Raw genomic sequence first — 9,398 nt, 5'->3', positions numbered from 1 at the left:
CAAGACAACTAGGGAAAGGAAGGGTGCATTTAAAGAACTAATATTTTTCAATTCCCTGGCTGTAGTTTACCGTCAGCTCCTTTTCTTGACGTAGTGTTGCAAAAAATGTCTACTCTAGCTCTTTAAAAATATATTGTGGCAGCAAAGATATAAATTTGGGGATTTTTCTTCTAGAGTTCTGATTTCAGTTGACCCCAGAGCATTAAAATGTACTCTCTGGGAGGCTTATAATACAACACAGAGAACAAAGTTTAAACTCTGGAGGAGCTAAGTTATACCAGGACACAGAGCAGTACTAAGGAAAGTATGCCATCATAATATATTTTCAAAACTGAACTGAGAAGGGGCTGTCGTTATTATTTGCAAACATTCAGTGCTTATAATATGTACTGTACTGTAGTATGCTCATTGAGGCATACAGAATTGAGGAAGATGTGGTTCCTGCACTCCAGGAGTTTGTAATCTCTTGGAGAAGATGTGTGTACTTATAAATAACTCTGATGCATAGGAGATAATGAGGTGCAGAAAGTGAATGGCTGAATGTGCACTCTGAATAAAAAAGAAGAGAGCTTCAAGGTTCCAAACTGAAACACTGCTGTTATGACATAAGAGATTAAGCAGAATGTGTTTAATGCTAGACATTTCTATCCAAAGTTTTCTGTAAGCTGTGCTGTACAGTATAATAGTAACTAACCACATGTGACTATTTGGATTTAAACTAATTAAAATAAAAATTCAGTTTCTCACTTGCACTAGTCACATTTCAAGTGCTCTTTGTGGCTAGTGACTATTATACTGGACAGAACAGATATGGAAGATTTATATCATCACAGAAAGTTCTTTTGGACAGCACTGTTCTAGAGCCTGCTCTTTTATATATTAAAGATTAACTGAGTTTATTACTCTCTAAAGTAGTGGGGACATGTGATTATTTGAAATACTGAAAAGTCGTGTCATTTTGTAAATTGCAAGACTCACATTCTTAAAATTTTGGGGAAATATATTTAGGATCTAAGGACGGTTTTACAAGACTAGGAAATGTTGGTTGTCTAAAAATGTATCTGTTTAAGTATAAACTATGGCTCTGTAGTTTAGAAAAAAATGCAAGTATATATTATGGTCAGATATTACAAATATTAACATTATTAAAAAGATTTCTAATTTAATGAGAGTTAAGGCAGGTTATCCTCAGCCAAATATAATTGACTTTGAGACTAGACATAGCACTAATGTACTTGACGTAATATTATACATGATTGTTTCCATGGGAACATTCCTGGAGTGGCTACTGCCTAAAAGGGATATTCAGGGCATTACACAGAGGATTTGGTGGTGTTTATGCAGCTGATTCAGATTCTAATCAAGAAGTGATTTTAATTTTATTTATTTATAATTTTCGTTAACTAAAAGAAATGTAAAATGTGCCATATGCATTGCAATAAGCTAGAAAATATAGCATTGGAGTGTAGAAATGGCTCAAGAAGGGCATAAGACCAAGAGTTAGAGCAGAAGTCTGCCCTTGGCTGCTGGATGACAGGAGGTAATCTACATTTTGCACAGTGTCTGGTGTCTGGATGGAGTGTATTGTGGTAGGAAACAAAGGATGGAGGCATGTAGGCCCTGTCATGACACTTTACATGAGAAAGGGAAAAGATTTTGGTGTATACAATAAGTAGAGCCCTCAACCAGGAAAGCAGCATTCCAGAAAAAAACTTACGTGATTTAAGAGTGAAATGGGACTCATAGAAAAATGTCATCAGGACACAGAAAGAGGGAAATGTAGCTAGTAGTACGGAGAATGGTCTCTGTCCACGTGGCTTAAGGGTTATTACCAAGTCTTCACAGAGAGAAACGTAGATGTTGATACTGGAACCTAACTTACGTGTCTTTTGTAGCTGTACATATTTTTATGAGTAGTTTGATATTTATGTAACTCTCAAATCAGGTTATAGATTCAATCATTATCACAAATCCTTTTCTCATCTTAAGGTCTTTATTTTAAGCAGAACCCCAGACACTGTCACTGATTCATACTCAGCTGGATTGACCCTGCCTGAGTTCTTCAGAAAAAAGCTGGTGAAGTCTGGCAAGCAGCGCCATGTACACAGTAGTACCTGTGTAAAACCTATTTCATTTAATCAGTTCAACACCTCTATGGGGATATACTATTATTATTCAGAATTTGCAAATGTGTAAACGGAAGCCTAGGTGTATTATCATCTTGCCTGGAGTCACAGTAAGTGACAAAGCCAGAAATGAAGCAATCTTTTACCTGATTCTAAAGCAAACTGTAGGTAATAATTACTACAATCCAATCTCTTCCTTCTGTATAGCAATATGAGAAAAATATTTGGTTGATAAAAAACAGTCTCGTAGGCCTGTTGTTGATGTTCTGATTCTCCTATAAAATTTGCTGCTACCTGAAAACATCTGCAAGGTTGAAAGATATTAAAATAGTTATTTTTATTTTTATTTTTATTCCCATGGTCATTTTTTTTTTTTTTGCGGTAATGACTTTTCATCTGTTGAACACCTACTGTAGTCAGACATTGCAAGGAATTTTCAAATATATCATTTTCTCCTCATTGTCAGACACAGACTTAAATATTCTTACACATCCTAGGGTTAATTTTACAGTAGGAAAGGAGTAATAAACTCCAAAGTTATAGCCTATGAGTGAATAGACTCTTTGTCCACAGGTGTCACTACTGATATTGAATTTTTAAAAAACAGACATTTTAAAAGATCAGTTTAGGTTCATAGCAAAATTGAAGGGAAAGTAACAGAGTTCCCAGATACCTCCTGCCCCTTCCCACCACATGCACAGCCTCCCCCAGTATTAAAATCCTGTACCTACACGAACATGTCATTATCATCTACAAGCCATAGTTTCCATTAGGGTTCACTCTTGGTGTTGTACATTCTATGGGTTCTGATAAATGTATAATGACATGTATCCACCGTTGTGGTATCATACAGCATAGTTTCACTGCCCTAAAAACCCTTTCATCCCTCCCTTCCCTCTAACCTCTGGCAACTACTGATCTTTTTTACTGTCTCCATAGCCTTTTCCAGAGTGTTATATAGTAGCTTTTTCATATTGACTTCTTTCCCTCAGTAATCTGCACTTAAGGTTCCTCCATGTATTTTCATGGCTTGCTAGCTCATTTCCTTTTCGTACTAAATAATAGTCCATTGTCTAGTTGTACCCCAGTTTACTTATCCATTCACCTACCAGTGGACATCTTGATTGCTTCCAAGTTTTGGTAGTTATGAATAATGCTGCTATAAATGTCCACGTGTAGGTTTTTGTGTGGACCTACGTTTTCAGTTCATTTGTGTAAATACGATGGCGGGCAAATGCTGGATCGTATGGTAAGAGTATGTTTAGTTTTGTGAGAAACTGCCAAACTGTCTTCCAAAGTGGCATTCCCGAAGTTGTACTCCCACCAGTAATGAATAAGACTTCCTGAAAATGAGGTTTTTTTTTTTTTTTTTTTTTTTTTTGCGGTATGCGGGCCTCTCACTGTTGTGGCCTCTCCCGTTGCGGAGCACAGGCTCCGGACGCACAGGCTCAGCGGCCATGGCTCACGGGCTTAGTCGCTCCGCGGCACGTGGGATCTTCCCGGACCAGGGCACGAACCCGTGTCTCCTGCATCGGCAGGCGGATTCTCAACCACTGCGCCACCAGGGAAGCCCTGAAAATGAGTTTTAATAGAGATGTTAGTAATCATTGCTTAAGGAACCCTGGAGGTTTACTTAATGTTCTAATTATTATTCTTTAAATATAATTCAGGACAGAAATCTTATTTGATGAAAACAAGTATCTGAATGATACTTCATGTTTCTGTTTGCCTGTTATCATAAGTATGTACCTAATAAAAGTTTATACCAGAAGATGAAATATCAGAATATCAAGTCATACAGCTACATTTGATAAAAGACATGCACAGTGCATAGACAGATAACTCCATTTGTAGTGTTGACCTTCTTAAAATTGGAACAAGATTATCTGTGAGTTATCAGTGGTTAATTAAGTTCTTACGCTTCTCAAATTACCTCAGATATCTCAAATTAGGTGTGTAATAGAAGCAACTGCAAGTAATTTTTTGTTTGATTGAGAATGTAAAAGGCTTTAAATTTTAGAAATTGGCTGGAAGACCATTATGAAAGTAAATAAAAGATAGAGAACAGTAGAGCTTTATTTTCTACCTGAAATGCTAACTAGGGTAACAGTTCTTTATAGTGAACAATAGCATGAAGTAAAAAAGGAATAAAGTAAACATTTATTCTTCCCTTCCTGCCTGAACTTCATTTCATTTGATGAGGTAAAAGTCCTCCTTATGGAAGAATTCGAGTAAATAACTGTGCAGGAAATGATAAAATTAGACACTTACAATAACTTCACAATCTCAAATAAAATAATTGATTCAGGAAACTGAGTGATGAAAACACTGGATAATATATTAGGAATAAACTTTTACCACGAAGGGATCAGGCTGTCCTTACCCTAACCATCAATATATTTTTATGACCCTTATTACTAAAGGTCACTCATACAACATCATATATACCTGATATGATGAACATGACATTCAACCACCACCTGTGAAGTGTTCTTGCCAAAAGTATGAATTCTGAATTGAATCAAGCCTCTAGTTCTCACTTCCATCTTAGGGAAAAATGATAGAGGAACAGAACAAATAACACCACAAGGAAACAATCAGACAAATCCAGTTTCTGGGACATCATACAGGGCAACTTTCTCTGATTTGCATCAGTGTCATGAAGAAAAAAGAGTGGAGAGGGCACTGCTCTTGATGAAAAATGCTTAAGAAACATAACAGTAAAATGAGAAGTGGAGATCTTACTTGGATTCTGATTTAAATAAAACTATTGGGAGAAATGTTGTGACACTGGGAAATTTGATAATGAGAAGGGTATTAGATGATAGAAAGGAATTATTATTTCAGTTTTCATAGTAATGATATTTTCATTGTGTTCACATAAAAATGGCTGTAATTTTTTAGAGAGGCATACTGAAGTAAATAGGGACTGAATGATATTTAACTACTTGAGTATGTCCTTTCAGTTACTCTAAACACAGGCACCACTGATTTCTTACCTCTTTCTCTTGCTTTTCCCTGCCCCGCCCCCTTCAGCCTCATTCCTGAGTTCACTATGACCACGCCTCCTCATTGGTGGGGGGATGCTACTCCCCTGTGAAGTTCTCTGTCTCCACCATTTGTGCTCTTATGAGTCTCACATAGCATCTGAGTCCATCTCAAACCTACTTTCTCTCCGCAACCACAAATGACCATCCTTGTGTTACGTTCTCAAGGCTTTACTATACATGTTTTGTATTACTAATTTGGTATTTATCATGCTCTTTTTACAGTTAATTACTGTTTATTCATCCCCTTAACAAATATTTATGGAATGCTTACTATGTGTCAGGTGCTGTTTTAGGAGATGGCTGTATAATGTTGAGCAAAAATAGATCCCTGCCCTCTGGGATCTGATATTCAAATAACGGGAGAGAGGAAAATAAATATATAAAATGTAGTGGTAAATGGTAGAAAGTGGTGTGGCAATAATAGAGGAGAGTAAATATAATGGGATTGGAGGCATAAGAGTGCAATTTGAAGTTTTAAACAATGGTCAAGATAGATGTCCCTGAGAAGAACATCACTGAGAATGCCTTACGTGAGCAAATGTGTGGAGGATATGAAAGACTTAGTAATGTGTTTATCTGAGAGCAGAAAGTTTCAGGCAGTGGGATTTGCCAGTGCAAAGACCCTGAGGTGGGAGCTTTCCTGCAAGTTTTCCAAGAGTAGCAGGGAAGCTATTGAGCTCGGAGTAGCCTGAGGGGAAGAGCGGTAAGAGAAAGGTCAGGGAGCTAGGTAATAGTAGGGATGCTGAGGGAGGGGGCGGGGACACGCATGCCATAGGGAGCTATAGATGCTGCTAAGGATTTGGCATGTTATTCTGAGGGAAATTTGAAGTCAATTGAAGGACTTTGACAGAGGAGAGAGAATATCCAGTTTATATTTTAAGAGGTTTTATACAAGTATTTATGTGTGTATATATTTGTCATGTGTTCTCAGTGAAATCATTGAGAAGTGGATCTGTGTTTGATTTATTTTTTTGCATTGTCCTCATCACCTAGCCCTCTGCATTTCATAATATAGTTACTGAATAAATAGTAACTTATTATCAACTTGACAACTGATTACTGATGGACTGATTTTACAACTTAGAGTGTGGCTTTCTCTCACTTACAGAGAACGTATCCTGCCACATAAAACTTGGCTGTTCTTAAAAAGTACAGGGCCACCTATTCGCTTTTAATCACCAGGGCCACCTATAGAGTTAGTGAATTTCGATATTTTCATAGACCTTAGAAGTGTCACTTTTTCCCTAACAGGTGTCATTTAAATAACATGCGGGCTTCTCTCGCGGCACAGTGGTTAAGAATCCGCCTGCCAATGCAGGGGACACAGGTTCAAGCCCTGGGCCGGGAAGATCCCACATGCCGCTGAGCGACTAAGCCCGTGCGCTGCAACTACTAAGCCTGCGCTCTAGAGCCCGTGAGCCACAACTACTGAGCCCGTGTGCCACAACTACTGAAGCCCAAGCACCTAGATCCCATGCTCTGCAATAAGAGAAGCTACTGCAACAAAGACCCAATGCAGCCAAAAATAAATACATAAATAAATTTAAGTATTTAAAAATAAGTAAATAAATAACATGCATTTTCTGGACCTCAAAAACAATGGTGTATATTGTGCACTGTTGTGCTAATTCGTGTTAAAACAATGTTGTATATTCTGAATTGCTGTGCAGTGAAAGTCAGGCTGCTGGGTGTCATAAAAGTTCCCGTAGCAATTCGGTTTTTTCCATGTGATAACAGTTGGAGCTTAATATTCTCCAACTAATGGAGCAAAATAAAATGGTTCTTGCTCCTGTATAGTGTGCTTAGAGCCCCATAAAGCCTGTCTTCGTATGTGTGTAAAGGAGCTAGCTGGCATTTACCTTCCTTACCTCATGTTCACTCATTCCACTGATGTCTGCTTAATTGCATGCAGACAAATACAGATTGCTGTGTGTTGCCATTTTGATATAGTTGATTGTGTTTAAATATATTGGCTGAAAAATACCAATTTATGCTATTATGTGATATAGATTATTTAATGTTATGACAGAGTATATTAGTGTTCAATTATGACAGTATATTAGTGTTCAATAGCACCAATTTATGCTATTATGTGATGTAGATTATTTCATGTTATGACAGAGTATATTAGTGTTCAAAGTGTATAACTTTAAAACTCCATGAAATTCTAGCTCTGCCTTCAGGCTTTAGCCTCATGTGAGAGATATGATGAGAAACATTGGATGTTGCCCAGGGCATTTGAGCAGGATGGATGCTCCCTGAATATGTCTACATGTTTTTGGTCCAGAAATGATGATCTAGTGTCCACATATTCAGAATTCACTGGGAAACTAAACTTTCCACTCTAAATTAGCTCTAAATTCACTTTCCCTTGTTTCTCTTTACTTTGCATCTTTGCAATATTATTCTGTTTCTTTTGAACTTAGGCCTTCAAAGCAGCCCAGTTAATTGAGAACGACCTTAAAGTCAGGGAGTCCTGCATTCTATCTCCAGCCCTAACACTGAGGAGCTTAAACACTTCTCACAAGTTCTTTGACCTCTTTGATCCTCAGATTTGTTGTCTGTAAACTGAAGATTAAGGACCACTCATCATGAACATATCATAATATAATTATATGTAATTTATGTAAATTATATGATATAAACAATATATACACATACATGCATATATTATATAATGTAAATTATATATATGCTCTTAAATGTCAGTTATATACTTTACCTTCATATCTATATATTTTAAAAATCTCTGCCATATAATAGATGTTTGTTAAATGTTATTTCCACAAGCGTTTAACCTTGAACTTATAGTTATTTTATGATTTCTGTTTGGAATATAGTGTGCTGCTTACAAATTTATGAAGATTTTGAGAGGTGAATAGGTAAAAATTATCATGGTGGACAACATGTAAATTAATATGGTTTCTTGCGACTTCAACACGCACAGTATTTTCAAAATATTACCTTCTTTGTTACTGCGTTTATCTTTTTTCTTTTTTTTGTGTGTGTGTTTATCTTTAATTCAATATTTTTGTCAAGTTTTGGAGTGAAGATTAAAGAGCTTACTTTTATTTTAATATAAATTGATGCAGTATAGGCCATATTTATCTTTTCATATTAAAATTAGAGGTCAGATTTCCACTTTCAAGTCTAAATGAAAAATATGCAAAGGTCTCAGAGAACCATACTCAGGTGCACTTTATAAATCCGGGTCTTTATGCTTCCCCACATTAAACTGTGACAGGATGCACTGCTGTATGATCAACACATAAATAACTTCTTAAAATTAATTAATTAATTTATTTGGCTGTGTCGGGTCCCAGTTGCCGCATGCGGGATCTTTTGTTGCATCGTGTGGGCTACTCTCTAGTTGTGGTGCGCGGGCTCCAGAGCGCGTGGGCTCAGTAGTTGTGGCACGCGGGCTTAGTTGCCCTGTAGCATGTGGGATCTTGGTTCCCTGACCAGGGATTAACCTGTATCCCCTGCACTGGAAGGTGGATTCTTAACTACTGGACCACCAGGGAAGTCCCCATAAATAATTTTAATCTTGGAAGATTAAAATCTGCAGGAAATGTGGTAAGTCATTTCATGGGATCGGGGTTTGGTCTCCGGATTTAGAACAAATTGGTTTTGAATCCCAGTTCTTCTAGTTATCCTCTTTGTGGCAGGTTAAGCAAATTACTTAACCTTCCTGAACCTCACTTACTCCATCTGAAAATGAGATAAAAGCAGTAATTAGCCCTTGGTTTTGTTCTAATGAGTCATTATAGCCACAGTATAAGCAATGAGCCTGGCCCTTGCTAGCAAATGATTACTCTTAAAACTATTTAGAAAAATTTGGAAATAAAACTTTATAATCAAGTAGTTTATAACCAAGAGTTTTATAACCAAGCAACTGATTTTGGGGTATCTCCTTCCTCCTGGAAATCATGTGTAGAAAAAAGGAGAAATGAAAACCAAAAAGCTTTAAATTATATTTTCAGTGAAACTAGGAGATAGAGAAAACTCACAGACTCAGTTGCATATAGATTACATTGAAGGTGAAGCTGCACAGGAAGCTGGTGGCTGTGAGAGGACTAAGGGGGCGGAAGGGGGGCAGAGAGGGCTTCAAAGAGCTCGGGGATCTCAGCCATCTCCAACCAATCGTTGCTTCCCAAATGAGGGCATCCTATCTGAGCGGGAAATACCGGGAGTATAACTGAGACTGAGAACCTCAAGAGCC

This window comes from Kogia breviceps, chromosome X, assembly GCF_026419965.1.
Source record: "Kogia breviceps isolate mKogBre1 chromosome X, mKogBre1 haplotype 1, whole genome shotgun sequence".
NCBI classification, from domain to species: domain Eukaryota; kingdom Metazoa; phylum Chordata; class Mammalia; order Artiodactyla; family Physeteridae; genus Kogia; species Kogia breviceps.
This window is presented reverse-complemented; position numbering follows the sequence as displayed.